Genomic DNA, 15,477 nt, shown 5'->3' on the forward strand with positions numbered 1-15,477 from the left:
TGTCACCATGGGTATTGTGACTTTGGGCACTGTCACCGTGAGCTCTGTCACCATGGTCACTTTGCCATGAGCACTGCCACTCTGACCTCTCTCACTATAAGAACTGTCACTATGGGCACTTTCACGATGGGCACTTCCAACATTGGCACTATCACCATGAGCACTGTCAACAAAAGCACTGTCACCGTGGGCAGTGTCAGCATGCACAATGTCACTGCAAGGACTATCACATTAAGAAATGTCATGATGGGCACTGTCAATATTTTGCACTGCCACCATGTGCACTATCAACTTAGGCACTGTCACCATGAGCACTTTATCACTGAGTACTCTCACCATGGGTAATATCACCATGGGCACTCTCACCATGAGAACTATCACCATGAGCAATGTCATGATGGGCACTGGTGCAATGGGTCTTGTCACTATGAGCACTGAAACAATGGGCACTATCACCGTGAGAAATCTCACCACGCTAACTGTCCCCAAGGGCACTGTCACAGAGAGAAAAGTCATCATGGGAACTGTCCCAGTCAGTATTCTCACCATGGGTACTCTCATTGTGGGTAATGCCTCCGTGAGCACTATTACCATGAACACTGCTACCGTGAGCACTAGCATGATAAGAACTGTCACCATGGGCACGGCCAGCATGGGCACTCTCAGGGTGTGCACTGTCACCAGGGGCACTGTCACCATGAGCAATGTAACCATGGGCACTCTCACCATGAGCAATATCACCATGGGCACTGTCACTCTTTGCACTGCCACCAGATGCACCATGACCATGTACACTGTCACCATGGGCAGTGTCACCATTGGTAGTCTCACTATGGGCACTGCCACCATGAGCACTGTCACCAAGAGCACTGTCACCATGAGCACAGCCACCATGAGCACCGTCACAAGAACTGTCACTATGAGAACTGTCACCATGGGCACTTTCACATGATTACGGTCACCGTGGTTATTGTCACCTTTGGCACTGTCAACGTGAGTACTATCACCGTGAGCACAATCACCCTGAGCACTGTCACCATGGGCACAGCCTCAATGCGGACTGTCACCGTGAACACTGTCACCATGGGCACTACCATGGTGAGAACAGTCACCCTGGTCACTGTCACCGTGAGAACAGTCACCATGGGCACTGGCAACATGGAAACTATCACCATGAGCAATGTCACCATGAGCAATTACAACAGGATCACTTTCACCGTTAGAACTGTCACCGCGGGGACTCTCACCATTGGCACTGCCTCCGAGGGTTTGTCATGATGAGCACTATCACCATGGGCAGTGTCTCCATGGGCAGTGTCACCGTGAGCACTCTCAATATTGGCACTATCAACATCAGCACTGTCAGCATAGGCACGGTCACCGTGAGCACTGTCATAAAGGGCATTGTCACACTGTGTGCTGTCACCATGGGATCAGTCACCGTTAGCGCTCTCACCATGGGCACTGTGATCTTGGGCACTGTCACCATGGACTCTGACCCCGTTGGCACTGTCACAATGGGAAGTATCATCATGGGCTTTGTCAACCTAGGCAGTGTCCCCGTGGTCACTGACACCGTGACATCTATCACCATAAACATTGTAAACATTGGCACTGTCACCATGAGCACTGGCACAATGAGCACTGTTATTTATGGCACTGCCACCATGAAAACTGTGACCCTGAGCACTGTCACCATGGGCATGACACCATGGGCGCTGTCACCATGGGCATTGTCACCCTAGGTATTCTCACCATAGGCATTATCACTGTGAGAATTGTGAACATGGGCACTGTCACCATTGGCACATTCACCATTGGCACTATCGCCGTGAACACGGTCACCATGAGCACTATCACTGTGTGCAGTTTCACCATACACACTCTCACTGTAAGGATTAGCACCGTAAGCAATGTCACCATGATCAATATCCTCATGGGCACTTTCACCATTTTGTACTGCCACCATGTGCAGTGTCACCATGGGCATTTTCACTATGAGTACTGTCACCATGGGTAATATCACCATGGTCACTGTCACCATGAGCACTCTCACTATTAGAATTTTCACCATTGGCCCTGTCACCATGAGATTTGTCACCATGGGCACTGCCAACATGGAGACTATCACCTTGAGCACTGTCACCATGGTCACATTTAATGTAAGACCTGTCACCTCGGGGACTACCAACATTGGTACTGTCACCATGGGGTTGTCACCATGAGCACTATCACCATGGGCGATGTCTCCTTGGGCAGTTTTACCATGAGCACTGTCACTATTGGCAATCTCACCACCGGCACTGTCACCATGGGCACCATCACCGTGAGCACTGTCACCATGGGCCTTGTGACACTGGGTGCTGTCACCATGGGCACTGTCACCGTAGGCACTGTCACAATGGGAAGTATCACCATGGTCTTTGTCAGCCTTGGCACTGTCCCCATGGGCACTGACACCGTGACATCTATCACCATAAACACTGTAAACACGGGCAATGTCACCATGAGCACTGGCACAATGAGCACTGTTATTTATGGCACTGCCACCATGAGCATTGTGACCCTGAGCACTGTCACCATGGGCATGACCCCATGGGCACTGTCACCATGGGCATTGTCACCCTAGGTACTCTCACCATAGGCATTATCACTGTGAGAATTGTGAACATGGGCAATGCCAATATGAACACTGTCACCATGAGTACAGTCTTCCTGTTTATTGTCACCCTGGGCACTGTACCGTGAGCACTACACCGTGAGAATTGTGACTCTGGGCACTGTCACCATCGGCTCATTCACCATCAGCACTATCGCCATTAACACTGCCACCATGAGCACTGTCACTGTGTGCAGTTTCACCATACACACTATCACCGTAAGCAATGTCACCATGAGCAATATCTCCATAGGCACTGCCACTATTTTACACTGCCACCATGTGCAGTGTCACCATGGGCACATTTACCATGAGTACTGTCACCATGGGTAATATCACCATGGACACTTCACCGTGAGCACTGTCACTATGAGAATTTTCACCATAGTCACTGTCACCATGAGAAGTGTCACCATGGGCACTGTCAACATGGAGACCATCACCTTGAGCACTGTCACCATGAGCACTGTCACCATGAGCAATATCACCATGGTCACATTCAATGTAAGAACTGTCAGCACGGGGACTATCACCATTGGCACTGTCACTGAGGGGTTGTCACAATGAGCACTATCACCATGGGCATTGCCTCCATGGGCAGTTTCACCCTGAACACTGTCACTATTTGCACTCTCACTGTTGGCACTATCACCACAGGCACGGTCACTGTGGGCCCTGTCACCATTGGCCTTCTCACACTGGGCAATGTCATCATGGGCACTGTCACAATGGGCACTGTCACAATGGGAAGTATCACCATGGGCTTTGTCAGTGTGGGCACTGTCTCCGTGGGCACTGACACCATGACATCTATCACCATAAACACTGTAAACATGGACACTGTCACCATGAGCACGGCCACCATGAGCACTGCCACAATGAGCACTGTTATTTATGGCACTGCAATCATGAGCACTGTCACCATGAGCACTGTCACCATGGGCATGACACCATGGGCACTGTCACCATGGGCATTTTCACCCTAGGTTCTCTCACCATAGGCATTATCACTGTGAGAATTGTGAACATGGGCACTGTAACCATGGACACTATCACCATGAACACTCTCACCGTGATCACTGTTACCATAGGTACTGTCACTGTGAGCACTATCACCATAGGCAATGGCAGCGTGGGCACTGTCACCATGGGCACTGTCATCATGGGTATCGTCACCGTGGGCAGTGTCACCATGGGCAAGGCCACCATGGGCAATACCACTGTGAGCACTGTCACCACGGGTACTACTATCATGTGCACTGTCACTGTGAGCAATGTCAGCATGGGTTGTCACCGTTTGCACTGTCACCATGAGAACTGTCAACATGAGCACTGTCACCATTTTCCACTGCCACAATGTGCACTACCACCATGTGCACTGTCACCATGGGCACTATCACATGAGCACTGGCACCATGAGTACTGTCATCATGGGCACTCTCACCAAGGGCACGGCCACCCTGTGCACTGTTACCATGGTCACTATCACCGTGAGCACTGTCACCATGGGAACTACCAACATGGGCACTGTCATCATGAGCACTTTCACAAAGGGCACTGCCACCATGGCACTATTCACGTGAGCACACTCACCATGGGCACTATCACCATAGGCACTGTCAGTTTCAGCACTATCACCATGGGTACTGCAACCCTGACCAATGTCACCATTAGCACTGTCATCATTCTCAGTATCACCATGAGAACTGTCAGTCTGAGCACTGTCACCATGGGTATTGTGACTTTGGGCACTGTCACCGTGAGCTCTGTCACCATGGTCACTTTGCCATGAGCACTGCCACTCTGACCACTCTCACTATAAGAACTGTCACCATGGGCACTTTCACGATGGGCACTTCCAACATTGGCACTATCACCATGAGCACTGTCAACAAAAGCACTGTCACCGTAGGCAGTGTCAGCATGCACAATGTCACTGCAAGGACTATCACATTAAGAAATGTCATGATGGGCACTGTCAATATTTTGCACTGCCACCATGTGCACTATCAACTTAGGCACTGTCACCATGAGCACTTTATCACTGAGTACTCTCACCATGGGTAATATCACCATGGGCACTCTCACCATGAGAACTATCACCATGAGCAATGTCATGATGGGCACTGGCGCAATGGGTCTTGTCACTGTGAGCACTGAAACAATGGGCACTATCACCGTGAGAAATCTCACCACGCTAACTCTCCCCAAGGGCACTGTCACAGAGAGAAAAGTCACCATCGGAACTGTCACAGTCAGTATTCTCATCTTTGGCATTCTCATTGTGGGCACTGCCTCCGTGGGCACTATTATCATGAACACTGGTACCGTAGCTCTATCATGATAAGAACTTTGACCATGGGCACGGCCACCATGGGCATTCTCACGGTGTGCACTGTCACCAGGGGCATTGTCACCATGGACACTGTCACAATGAGCATGATAACCATGGGCACTCTCACCATGGGCACTATCACCATGAGCAATATCACCATGGGCACTGTCACTATTTTGCACTGCCACCAGAGGCACCATGACTATGTGCACTGTCACCATGTGCAGTGTCACCATTGGTATTCTCACCATGGGCACTGCCACCATGAGCACTGTCACCACGAGCACTGCCACCATGAGCACTGTCACAAGAACTGTCCCTATGAGAACTGCCACCATGGGCACTTTCACCATGATTACTGACACCGTGAGTATTGTCTCCTTGGGCAATGTCATCGTGAGTACTATCACCATGAGCACTATCACCCTGAGAACTGTCACCACGGGCACAGCCTCAGTGCGGGCTGTCATCATGAACACTGTCACCATGGGTACTATCATGGTGAGAACAGTCACCGTGGTCACTGTCACCATGGGCACTGTCACTGTGAGCACTGTCACTAAGAGCATTATCACCATAGGCACTGTCACCATGAGAACAGTCACCATGGGCACTGTCAACATGGAGACTATCACCTTGAGCACTGTCACCATGAGCAATTTCAACAGGGTCACTTCCACCGTGAGAACTGTGACCATGCATACTCTCACTATTGGCACTGCCCCTTAGGGGTTGTCACGATGAGCACTATCACCATTGTCAGTGGTCTCCATGGGCCGTGTCACCCTGTGCACTCTCAGTATTGGCACTATTACCATCGGCACTGTCATCATCGGCATGGTCACCATGAACACTGTCACAATGGGTGTTGTCACAATGGGCGCTGTCACCATGGGCACAGTCACCATTAGCACTCTCACCATGAGCACTGTGATATTGGGCACCGTCACCATGGGCTCTGTCACAGTGGGCACTGTCAGAATGGGAAGTATCACCATGGGCTTTGTCAGCATGGGCACTGTCACCATAGGCATGGCCACCGTGACATCTATCACCATAAGCACTGTAACCAGGGGCACTGTCACCATAAGCATGGTCACCATGTACACTGCCACAATGAGCACTATCACCATGGGCAATGTCTCCATGGGCAGTTTCACCATGAGCACTGTCACTATTGGCACTCTCACCATCGGCACTGTCACCATTGGCACGGTCACCATTAGCCTTGTCACCATGGGCCTTGTCACACTGGGCGCTGTCACCCTGGGCACTGTTAGGGTGGGCTCTGTCACAATAGGAAGTATCACCATGGGCTGTGTCAGCGTGGGCACTGTCCCCGTGGACACTGACACCATAAACACTGTATACAAGGGCAATGTCACCATGAGCACGGTTACCATGAGCACTGCCACAATGAGCACTGTTATTTATGGCACTGCCAACATGGCACAGTCACCATGAGCGCTCTCTACCATGGGCATGACCCCATGGGCACTGTCACCATGGGCATTGTCACCCTAGGTACTCTCACCATAGGCATTATCACTGTGAGAATTGTGAACATGGGCAATGTCACCAAGGGCACTGTCACCATGGGCACTCTCACCATGAGTACTGTCACCCTGGGCATTTTCACTTTGGGCACTGTCACTGTGAGCACTACAGCATGAGATTTGTGACTATGGTCACTGTCACCATGGACACTCTCACAATGGGAACTATCACCATGAACACTGTCACCATGAACACTGTCACTCTGTGCAGTGTCACCATGCACACTGTGACCATAAGGACTATCAATGTAAGCCAAGTCACCATGAGCAATGTCACCATGGGCACTGTCACCATTTTGCACTGCCACCATGTGCAGTGTCAAGATGGGTAATATCATTATAGGCACATGCACTCTGAGAAATGTGACCATGTGGAATGTCTCTATGGGTCCTGGCACCATGGGCATTGTCACTGTGAGCACTGTCACAATGGGCACTATCACTGTGACAAATCTCACCAATCTAACTGTCTCAATGGGTACTGCCACCGTTAGAAGTGTCAGCATGGGCACTGTCACTGTTGGCACTGTCACCAAGGGCACTGTCATTGTGGGCACTGTCACCATGGCCACTGCCACCTTGGGCTCTGTCACCATGAACACTGTAACAATGTCCATTATCACCGTGTGCATTGTCACCGTGGGCACTATCACCATGAGCACTGTCAGCATGTGCACTGTCACTATTTAGCACTGTCACCAGGTGAACTACCACCAGGGGCACTGTCACGATGTGCACTATCACCGTGAGCACGGTTACCATGGGCACTGTAACAATGCACAGTGTCACCATCGGTACTGTCCCCATGGGAACTGCCACCAAGTGCATTGTCACCAGTAGCACTGTCACCACGAGCACTGCCACCTTGGGAACTGCTATTATGAGCACTGTCACCATGAGAACTGTCGCTATGAGAACTGCCACCATGGGTATTTTCAACATGAGTACTCTCACCATGGGTATTGTCACCATTTGCACTGTCACCATAAGCACTATTACCGTCAGCACTATCACCGTCAGCACTCTCACTGTCGTCACTGTCCCCACGAGCACTGTTGCCCTGGGTACTGACACAATTCGGACTGTCACCATGAGCCCTGTCACCATGGGCAATATCACTGTGAGCACTCTCACCTTACTCACTGTCTCATGGGCACTGTTACCATGAGCACTGTCAGCATAGACAATAGTGCTGTGGGCAGTGTCACCATGGGCACTGTCACCATGGGCACTGCCACCATGTGCACTATCACTGTGAGCACTGTCACCATGGGTACTGCAACCATGAGAAATATCACCGTGAGTACTGTCTGCGTGGGTTGTCACCATGTGCACTGTCACCATGAGAACTGTCAACATGGGCACTCTCACCATTTTTCAATGCCACCATGTGCAATGTCACCATGGGCACTATCACCGTGAGAATTGTCACCATGAGTACTGTCATCATGGGCACTGTCACCAAGGGCACTGCCACCACCTGCACTGTTATCATGGTCACCAGCATCGTGAGCACTTTCACAATGGGAACTACCACCATGGGCATTATCAACGTAAGGACTCTCACCATGGGCACTATCACCATGGGCACTCTCACCATGAGCACTGTCACTAATTGCATTATCACCATAGGCACTGTCACCATGTGAACAGTCACCATGGGCACTGTCATCATGGAGACTATCACCTTGAGCATTGTCACCATGAACAGAGTCAATAGGGTCACTTTCACCATGAGAACTGTCACCACGGGGACTCTCACCATTGGCACTGCCTCCGAGGGGATGTCACGATGAGCACTATCACCATGGGCAGTGTCTCCATGGGCAGTTTCACTGTGAGCACTCTCACTATTGGCACTATCACCATCGGCACTGTCAGCATCAGTACGGTCACCGTGAGCAGAGTCACAATGGGCATTGTCACAGTGGGCACTGTCACAAAGGGCACAGTCTACATTAGAATTCTCACTATGGGCACTGTGATCTTGGGCACTGTCAACGTGGGCTCTTTCACTGTGGGCACTGTCACAATGGGAGGTATCACCATGGGCTTTGTCAGCGTGGGCACTGTCACCGTGGGCACGGCCACCGTGACATCTATCACCATAAGCACTGTAACAATGGGCACCGTCCCTCTGAGCACAGTCACCATGAGCACTGCCACAATGAGAACTGTCATTTATGGCACTGTCCACATGAGCAGTTTCACCATGATCACTGTCACCATGGGCAGGACACCCTGTGTATTGTCACCATGAGCACTCTCACCATGATCACTCTCACCATGGGAATTGTCACCTTAGGTACTGTCACCATGGGCACTGCCACCATGAGCACTTTTACCATGAGCTCTGTCACCCTGGTATTGTCACCATGAGCACTATACCGTGAGAATTGTGACTATGGGCACTGTCAGCATGGGCACTTTCACCATCGGCACTATCGCTGTGAACACTGTCACCATAAGCACTGTCACTGTGTCAAGTTTCACCATACACACTATTACCATAAGAACTATCACCATAAGCAGTGTCACCATGAGCAATATCACCATGGGCACTGTCACCAAAGGCACAGCCACCATGTACACTGTTACCATGGTCACTATCACCATGAGCACTGTCACCATGGAACTACCAACATGGGAAATGTCATCATGAGCACTTTCACAATGGGAACTGCCACCATGGGCACTATCAATGGGCGGACTCTCACCATGGGCACTATCACCATGGGCACTGTCACTGTGAGCACTGTCACCATCGGCCCTGTCACCATGAGCACTATTACTGTGAGCACTACCACCGCGAGCGCTCTCACCATGGTCACTGTCACCATGGGCACTGTCACCATGAGCACTGTCACTATGGGTACTGGCACAATGCGGACTGTCCCAGTGAGACCTCTCACCATGGACATTATCAACATGAGCACTCTCACCGTGGTCACTGTTACCATGGGTACTGTCACTGTGAGCACTGTTACCATAGGCAATGGCACCGTGGGCACTGTCTCCATGTGCACTGTCATCATGGGCATTGTCACCGTGGGCAGTGTCACCGTGGGCACCGCCACCATTGGCACTATCACTGTGAGCTTCTTTACAAAAACAAGTTTGGGCACGTTATTTACCTTATTATGTCGGTCATGTAAGGTCACATTCTAACTTGCCTGGAATCATATGTGAAGGTAATCGCCAAGCTGACCTTTTGACACGAATTGTCGCTTTCCCTTGTATTGAGGAGGCACAAGCTTCACATAATTTGCATCATCAAAATTCCGTAGCTCTGTGATATCAATTTCAACTGCCCCGGGAGACAGCCAGATCTATAATTAAAAATTGTCCACATTGTCCAACTTATTCATCCAGTTTGCCCATGGGGGTCAACCCTAGAGAATTATTACCTAATATGTTATGGCAAATGGATGTAATTCATGTGCCAACTTTTGGAAAGCTATCTTATGTACATGGTTCTGTGGATACCTATTCTCATGTAATTCTTGCCTCAGCAAGAACCGGGAAAGCTTTTAAGGATGTTATGCAACACGTATTTTTCTGTTTTGCCTTTCTAGGCATTCCAAAAGCTCTAAAAACTGATAACGCTCCTGCCTACATTTCTAAGGCTTTTAAAGACTTTTGTGAAAAATTTAATATTTCCCATTCTATGGGAATCCCCTATAATCCTCAGGGTCATGCAATAGTGGAAAGAGCCCATCATACTTTAAAAGTTCAAATTACAAATTTACAGCAAGGGGAATTCAAATACACTTCTCCACATCACATCTTCAACACACACTATTTGTATTAAATAATTTGAATACTGATTCACAAGGTAATACTGCCATGATGAGGCATTGGAATCCCGATATTAATAAACCTAAACATAGGGTGAAATGGAAGGATCTGCTCACTCGTCAATGGAAAGGACCTGATATTTTCTAACCAGCGGCTGAGGGTATGCTTGTGTATTTCCACAGGACGCTGACTCGCCGTTGTGGGTGCCTGACCGTCTCATCAGACATGTCGGGCCCTCCGACCCCGCCTTACCACTTCCCAGTCAGGCACAAGGCACCACAGCCGGAGACGTCAGCTAATGAATCACCATCAGCTAAAGAACCGCTGCTGCAGCAGATACAAAAGCTCACCATTGGAGAGAGACCAATTCTTTGTCTTCCGCGTCCGCACCCAAGACCTCGCAAGACACAAGCCATCTCTACAAGAACTTCGAATCCACCAACGTGGGGTCAGATTAAACGCTTGCTGATGACGCCGATAAAGTGGTAACAGACCAGGGAGCTACCTTAACACCTGGAAATCTTTTTGTTGCTATGCTTGCTATATTGGCCTGCCAGGTAACTAGGGGAAATGCTTTGGATAAATCTTATTGGACATATCTCCCTGATCCACCGATTTTACAAACTGTAGCCTGGGATAATGAGGGTATACCAGTGTCTACTACTATGTCCAGGTTAATGGGAGGAGCCATAAACTCCTATCCATATAATAAATTTAAAACAAATAATAATTTTACATTTCATGGAAAATCAGGGTTCCATACTATATGTTTTATATTTCCATCAATTAATAACTCTGTAGCCTCTCGTAAGGATGGATGTATACCGGTTTTTCTTAAAGGACAGCTTACTGCTTCTCCTTTGAGTCAATCTAATAAGAGACTTCTTTGGTCTTTGATTTACCTAGCACCTGGAGAAGATCCAACTTATAATCAACCTTCCTCTCATCTTTAAAATTTCTTCCTTGTAATCCTCCTTATGGTATCCATACAGGAGTACAATCATCTATATTACAATCTCCGGAAGACCAATTGGATAGTAACTGGGACGCTGTAGATACCAATACCAGATTTCCTACATGGAATTATTGTATATATTCTTCAAGAATTGATACTCCCATAGAGGATACCACAAAAAAATGTGCATGATTGGAATAATCCTGATCCATGTAAGGATTATAGATCTTATTTACAACATCATGCACATTATGATTGGAATAATACACTCATTCCTGCTTCTATGCTTGTTAATAGATGGCACACTGGAGGATGTGTGCCTCCTATACTATCTATGGCTCAAGAGAGTATGTATTATGCACAGACCCAGCTTTGGAAAGCTATTGCTGCACCACCACCAGTTATTCTTCATAGACCTAAAAATATGGGCATTTATTCTATGCAGGCTTGTGTGTCAGCACCTTATGTATTCTTGGTAGCCCCAAAATATGTGGATCTAAATATTTATTAAAATACTTCTGATTCTACTTTTTGGACACATTGCTATGATTGTATTTCGACAAGTTGTATAAATCCCTCTATGAATGTACAAGTTTTAATGATTCTTAAACGACCGCCATACATTATGTTGCCTGTAAAATTATCCTCTGCCTCGTATGATGATTATGGCTTACAAGTTTTGCATGAAACTGAACTTTTATTACATTCAAAGAGACTTGTTGCAGCTTTAATTCTTACAATATCTACATTTATAGCTGTAATAGCATCACTTTCTCTTTCAATAAGTTCCTTAGCTCAACATGTACATACAGCTCAACATGTAAATGAGCTTTCAAAAAATGAATCTTTAGCTCTGGCTACTCAGGAGGTTATAGACAGAAAGTTAGAAGCAAAGGTGGATGCCTTAGAAGAAGCAATTTTACACATAGGGCATGAATTAACAGAGCTCAAAGTAAGATTAGCTTTGAGGTGTCATAAAAAATATAGATGGATTTGTGTTACTCCTCTAAAAGTGAATGAATCATTATATTCTTGGGAATAAATTCGTACTCATATTATGGGAGTTTGGAACCAAACAGATGCTAGTTTAGCCCCTACTAAATTACATCAAGAGATTCATGACATAGGAAATACAAACTTAGGTTTATCTCTGGCAGAGTCTGCTCAGAAATTTTTTGAAAGTATTAAGTCATTTGTGTCACATAAAACCTTATTCTCAATGCTCATTAATGGAGGAATCATGGCAGTTGTTGTACTAATTCTGATATTTTTACTTCCAGTCATCATTAGAATAATTATTAAAAGCATCAAACAACTTTCTGTGGAGCTACATACTGCACTTTTAAAAAATAAAAAAGGGGGTGATGTCGGAAGCCATCCTGGAGGGATTGCACCATGACAAAGTCATGAGCAACGGAAGGCACTGCAAGGCAGTGCCGTGTCAGTAAGGTGGACTACAGCTCCGTTGTTATGTTTTATGATAATCACTTAACATACAGGGGCAATTTTGGGGGGATGTTGCTCCAGGTGAAAAAAAATTCCTCTAGGACTCCCCCTCCTGAAACTATCATAGGATGGGAAGTACCCACTAAAGCTCTGTGTAAATGGTAAAGAATTAAGAGCCTGGAGCTAAGGGGATGTTTTTGTGAAAAACACCCTCTAGTATGGAGTTATGGCCATGGGCTGAGTTCCTGATGATGACATAGGAAATTTATCGTTCTATTATAAAGGAAAATTAATTATAGAAAAACAAATGACTAGAGCAGAATTCGTTGCCCGGATAGGGAGAAAACGCTGTCTCAGTTGAAGGAAACAACGAGAAAGAGCATGCAGGTACATTGTAAATATTTTCCTGGAACCATTGTAAAAGGATGCACATGCAAGAAGAAAAATAGGAACAAGTAGCTCCAAATTTTACAATTGAAATAATCATAGAACTGCTTGGCTTGGTTACTAAGAAACAACCTGTGATTAATGGGAACTTGGGGAAATATTTTAATAGGACATCTAGAAACTAGGGGATGTTTGTTTTAAAAAATCTTTATAGAATATTTTCAGGTTTGATTGTGCTAAGATTGTTTGTCCACGTACCTGGTAATGTAATCAACTACGATATATAAACCTGTGATTGTAAACAATAGAGGAAGAATGAAGAATAAAGACATGAGAAAGAGAAACATGCAATGCTGATACTTTAAGAAGTGTAATAGAATTATTTCCTTTGCCGACGCTATCCATCCCTCGGGTATCCCGAGACTCACTAGAGCTGGACTCTGGCAATATATGGCCTTTATTATGTTGTGGAATCTTCCTTCGATGTCTACTGTGTGGAGGGTTTTTATCATAACCTGGTGTTGAATTTTTTCAAAAGCTTTCTCTGCTTCTATTGAGATGATCACATGTGTTTTCTCTTTCAATTTTTTAATATGGTGTATCACGTTGATTGATTTGCATATATTGAAGAATCCTTTTATTCCTGCAATAAACCCCACTTGATCATGGTGTATTTTCCTTTTAATGTGCTGTTGGCTTCTGTTTGCTACTATTTTGTTGAGGATTTTTGCATCTATATTCATCAGTGATATTGACCTGCAGTTTTCTTTTTTTGTGATATTTTTGTCTCGTTGTGGTATCAGTGATGGTGTCTCCATAGAATTAGTTTTGGACTTTTCCTCCCTCTGCCATATTTTGGAAGAGTTTGAGAAAGACAGATGTTAAACTCTTTAAGCCAGAAAGGACTGGCAGGACATCTTAAGTGATGAAGGAGAAAAACCTGCAACTAAGATTATTTTTTTTTGAAATATGTGAGATCACACCATGTTTGTTTTTATATGCCTGACTTACTTCTTAAGTACTTCTCACTTCGTCGTACTTCTGCTCAACATTTCTTACTATTAGAGATGTTGACTTAACATAGTGCCCTCAAGGTGCACCCATTTTGTTACAAAAGGCAGCATTTTCCTTCTACTATGCCTGAATATATTTTTATTGTGACACATTTTTTTTCCTGCCACACAAAATACTTTTCTGTGCCACATTTTCTTTTTCCATCTATTTAGCCTAAGTGTGTTGTTTCCTGTTATGGCATTTGAGAATGATGGTGCAGTGTACATGGGATGCAGGTATCTTTATGACTCGGTGATTTTCCTTCCTCTATAAAAATATCCAAAGATTTTTTCTGGATGATTTAGTAGTTCTACTTTTTTAGCTTTTTGAGGAATCTTCCAACTGTTTTCTAGAGCAGCTACACCAATCAGCATTCCCAACAAGAATGTAGGAGGGTTCCCTTTTGTCATGCCTGCTATCTTCTCTTTTTTTTTTATAATAGACAATCTAATAGATATGAGGTGATATTCCACTACAGAGGTTTTGCACTTTCCTAATGTATGTTTGTTATTAGCTGCTTATCCCGTATGTGTTTCTAATATTTTCTGCAATTCTGTAGATTGCCTGTTAATTCTGTTGATTGTTTCCTTTATTATATAGGAATGTTTCAGTTCAATTTCACTTCACTTAACTTTTGATTTTGTTGCCTGCTCTACTGCTGTCATAGCCAAGGAATTATTGCCAAGGCCAATCTTGAAAAGTTTGTTCCTTATCTTTTCTCAATGGATTTGAAACATTTTGGTCTTATCTTTAAAGCAATTTCCCCAACATTTCTGAGATACAATTGACATATAACGTTGGCAGTTTTAAGGTACACAGCATGATGGTTAGATTTACATCTATGCTGTGAAATAATGTGATAATAATGTTAGTTAATACTTCTATCACCTCACATGGTTACCAAATTTGTGTGTGTGCTGTAAGAACATTTAAGATCTACTTTCCGAGTAACTTTTAAACATGCAATAACGTATTGGTAACTAAGTCACTATCCTGTAATTTAGATCCCAAGAAGTTACACATTTTATAACATGAAATTTATGCTCTTTGACTATCATCTCCCTATTTCTCCGAACCTCACACCTATTAAATACGTATACACTCTTTTTTTTGAAGACCTCAGACATTTAGATTTCATAAATAAGTGGGATCACACAGTTTGTCTTTATGTCTCTGATTGTTTCACTAAGAATAATGCCTGCAAGTTGATTATATGTGGTCACAAATTGCAGGAATTTCATTATATGACTGTATAATATCCACTGTCATAATATATACATTTCTTAAT

General features: G+C 45.6%; 1 pseudogene across 1 annotated transcript in view; it reads left to right on the top strand.

Moving 5' to 3' along the window:
- The first annotated feature begins 1,173 nt into the window (after positions 1–1,173).
- Positions 1,174–15,477, top strand: part of LOC308609637 (ubiquitin-like modifier-activating enzyme 1) — a 50,461-nt pseudogene continuing 36,157 nt past the window's right edge. The window contains exons 1-2 of the transcript in view: positions 1,174–1,267; positions 10,500–10,796. The product of the transcript in view is annotated as a ubiquitin-like modifier-activating enzyme 1 (transcript). The remainder of the gene's footprint in view (positions 1,268–10,499; positions 10,797–15,477) is intronic.

The sequence above is a fragment of the Mesoplodon bidens genome (genome assembly GCF_964165515.1).
Source record: "Mesoplodon bidens genome assembly, chromosome: Y".
NCBI classification, from domain to species: Eukaryota; Metazoa; Chordata; class Mammalia; order Artiodactyla; family Ziphiidae; genus Mesoplodon; species Mesoplodon bidens.